Here is a 4371-nt window from a genome sequence, read left to right on the forward strand (position 1 = left end):
ATTGGATCTCCTAGGGCCGGCCACCCCCCCTTGGCACCCCTATATATAGTGGGCGAGAGGAGGGACTTCATACCTGAACGTCTCGGCCTTTGGTTGCCTCCTTCTCCCTCCCCAACACCTCATCCACCTCCATAGTGCTTGGCGAAGCTCTGCCGGAGTACTGCAGCTCCATCAACACCACGCTGTCGTGCTGCTGCTGGTGCCATCTCCCTCAACCTCTCCTCCCTTCCTTGCTGGATCAAGAAGGAGGAGACGTGGCTGTTCCGTACGTGTGTTGAACGCGGAGGTGCCGTCCGTTCGGCGCAGGTCATCGGTGATTTGGATCACGTCGAGTACGACTACATCATCACCTTGCAAGCTTCCGCACGCGATCTACAAGTGGTATGTAGATGCAAACTCTCTCCCTAGACTCGTTGCTTAGATGAACTCATAGATGGATCTTGGTGAAACCGTAGGAAAAATTTTAATTTTCTGCAACGTTCCCCAACAGTGGCATCATGAGCTAGGTCTATGCGTAGTTCTCTTTGCACGAGTAGAACACAACTTTGTTGTGGGCGTGGATTTTGTCATCTTACTTGCCTCTACTAGTCTTTTCTTGCTCAACGGTATTGTGGGATGAAGCGGCCCGGACCAACCTTACACGTACGCTTACGTGAGACCGATTCCACCGATTGACATGCACTAGTTGCATAAGGTGGCTGGCGGGTATCTGTCTCTCCCACCTTAGTTGGAGCGGAATCGATGAACAGGGCCCTTATGAAGGGTAAATAGAAGTTGACAAAATCACGTTGTGGTGATTCGTAGGTAAGAAAACATTCTTGCTAGAACCCAATTGCAGCCACGTAAAAGATGCAACAACAATTAGAGGACGTCTAACTTGTTTTTGCAGCGATTGATCATGTGATGTGATATGGCCAGAAGTTGTGATGAATGATGAATTGTGATGTATGAGATCATGTTCTTTGTAATAGGATTCACGACTTGCATGTCGATGAGTATGACAACCGGCAGGAGCCATAGGAGTTGTCATTATTTTTTGTATGACCTGCGTGTCATTGAATAACGTCATGTAAACTACTTTACTTTATTGCTAAACGTTAGTCATAGAAGTAGAAGTAGTCGTTGGCGTGACAACTTCATGAAGACACGATGATGGAGATCATGATGATGGAGATCATGGTGTCAAGCCGGTGACAAGATGATCATGGAGCCCCGAAGATGAAGATCAATGGAGCTATATGATATTGGCCATATCATGACACAACTATATAATTGCATGTGATGTTTATTTATTATTATGCATCTTGTTTACTTAGGACGACGGTAGTAAATAAGATGATCCCTTATAAAATTTCAAGAAGTGTTCTCCCCTAACTGTGCACCGTTGCTACAGTTCGTCGTTTCTAAGCACCACGTGATGATCGGGTGTGATGGATTCTTACGTTCACATACAACGGGTGTAAGACAGTTTTACACAGCGAAAACACTTAGGGTTAACTTGACGAGCCTAGCATGTGCAGACATGGCCTCGGAACACGGAGACCGAAAGGTCGAACACGAGTCGTATGGAAGATACGATCAACATGAAAATGTTCACCGACGATGACTAGTCCGTCTCACGTGATGATCGGACACGGGCTAGTCGACTCGGATCGTGTAACACTTAGACGACTAAAGGGATGTCTAATCTAAGTGGGAGTTCATAATTTGATTAGAACTTTATTATCATGAACTTAGTCTAAAACCTTTGCAAATATGTCTTGTAGATCAATGGCCAACGCTAATGTCAACATGAACTTCAACGCGTTCCTAGAGAAAACCAAGCTGAAAGATGATGGCAGCAACTATACGGACTGGGTCCGGAACCTGAGGATCATCCTCATAGCTGCCAGGAAACAATATGTCCTAGAAGGACCGCTAGGTGACGCTCCCGTCCCAGAGAACCAAGACATTATGAATGCTTGGCAGTCTCGCACTGATGATTACTCCCTCGTTCAGTGCGGCATGCTTTACAGCTTAGAACCGGGGCTCCAAAAGCGTTTTGAGCATCACGGAGCATATGAGATGTTCGAAGAGCTGAAACTAGTTTTTCAAGCTCATGCCCGGGTCGAGAGATATGATGTCTCCGACAAGTTCTACAGTTGTAAGATGGAGGAAAACAGTTCTGTCAGTGAGCACATCCTAAAGATGTCTGGGTTGCACAACCGTATGACCCAGCTGAACATTAACCTCCCAGATGAGGCGGTCATTGACAGAATCCTCCAGTCGCTCCCACCAAGCTACAAGAGCTTTGTGATGAACTACAACATGCAGGGAATGGAAAAGACCATTCCTGAAGTGTTCTCGATGCTGAAGTCAGCAGAGGCTGAAATCAAGAAAGAACATCAAGTGTTGATGGTCAATAAGACCACTAAGTTCAAGAAGGGCAAGGGTAAGAAGAACTTCAAGAAGGACGACAAAGATGTTGCCGCGCCTGGTAAGCCAGTTACCGGGAAGAAGTCAAAGAATGGACCCAAGCCTGAGACTGAGTGCTTTTATTGCAAGGGGAAGGGTCACTGGAAGCGGAACTGCCCCAAATACTTAGCGGATAAGAAGGCCGACAACACCAAAGGTATATTTGATATACATGTGATTGATGTGTACCTTACCAGTAATCGTAGTAACTCCTGGGTATTTGATACCGGTGCCGTTGCTCATATTTGTAACTCACAGCAGGAGCTGCGGAATAAACGGAGACTGGCAAAGGACGAGGTGACGATGCGCGTCGGGAATGGTTCCAGAGTCGATGTGATCGCCGTCGGCACGCTGCCTCTACATTTACCTACGGGATTAGTTTTGAACCTTAATAATTGTTATTTAGTGCCAAGTTTGAGCATGAACATTGTATCAGGATCTCGTTTAATACGAGATGGCTACTCATTTAAGTCTGAGAATAATGGTTGTTCGATTTATATGAGAGATATGTTTTATGGTCATGCTCCGATGGTCAATGGTTTATTCTTAATGAATCTCGAGCGTAATATTACACATGTTCATAGTGTAGATGCGAAAAGATTTAAAGTTGATAACGATAGTCCCACATACTTGTGGCACTGCCGCCTTGGTCACATTGGTGTCAAGCGCATGAAGAAGCTCCATGCCGATGGACTTTTAGAGTCTCTTGATTATGAATCGTTTGACACGTGCGAACCATGCCTCTTGGGCAAAATGACCAAGACTCTGTTCTCCGGAACAATGGAGCGAGCAACCAACTTGTTGGAAATCATACATACCGATGTGTGCGGTCCAATGAGCGTTGAGGCTCGTGGAGGATATCGTTATGTTCTCACTCTCACAGATGACTTGAGTAGATATGGGTATGTCTACTTAATGAAACACAAGTCTGAGACCTTTGAAAAGTTCAAGGAATTTCAGAATGAGGTGGAGAATCAACGTGACCGAAAGATAAAATTCTTACGATCAGATCGTGGAGGAGAATACTTAAGTCACGAATTTGGTACACACTTAAAGAAATGTGGAATCGTTTCACAGCTCACGCCGCCTGGAACACCTCAGCGAAACGGTGTGTCCGAACGTCGTAATCGCACTCTATTGGATATGGTGCGGTCTATGATGTCTCTTACCGATTTACCGCTATCATTTTGGGGATATGCTCTAGAGACAGCTACATTCACTTTAAATAGGGCACCGTCTAAATCCGTTGAGACGACACCGTATGAATTATGGTTTGGAAAGAAACCTAAGCTGTCGTTTCTAAAAGTTTGGGGATGCGAAGCTTATGTCAAGAAACTTCAACCTGAAAAGCTCGAACCCAAGTCGGAAAAATGCGTATTCATAGGATACCCTAAGGAAACTGTAGGGTATACCTTCTACTTAAGATCCGAAGGCAAGATCTTTGTTGCCAAGAACGGATGCTTTCTGGAAAAAGAGTTTCTCTCGAAAGAAGTAAGTGGGAGGAAAGTAGAACTCGATGAAGTACTACCTCTTGAGCGGGATAGTGACGCAGCACAGGAAACCGTTCCTGTGATGCCCACACCAACTGAAGAGGAAAACCATGATAATGATCAAGGTACTTCGGATCAAGTTACTGCTGAACTTCGTAGGTCCACAAGGACACGTTCCGCACCAGAGTGGTACGGCAGCCCTGTCCTGGAAATCATGTTGTTAGACAACAATGAACCTTCGAACTATGAAGAAGCAATGGCGGGCCCGGATTCCAACAAATGGCTTGAAGCCATGAAATCCGAGATAGAATCCATGTATGAAAACAAAGTATGGACTTTGACAGACTTGCCCGATGATCGGCGAGCGATAGAAAACAAATGGATCTTCAAGAAGAAGACGGACGCGGATGGTAATGTTACCATCTAT

The sequence above is a fragment of the Triticum dicoccoides genome, chromosome 3B (assembly GCF_002162155.2).
Source record: "Triticum dicoccoides isolate Atlit2015 ecotype Zavitan chromosome 3B, WEW_v2.0, whole genome shotgun sequence".
NCBI classification, from domain to species: domain Eukaryota; kingdom Viridiplantae; phylum Streptophyta; class Magnoliopsida; order Poales; family Poaceae; genus Triticum; species Triticum dicoccoides.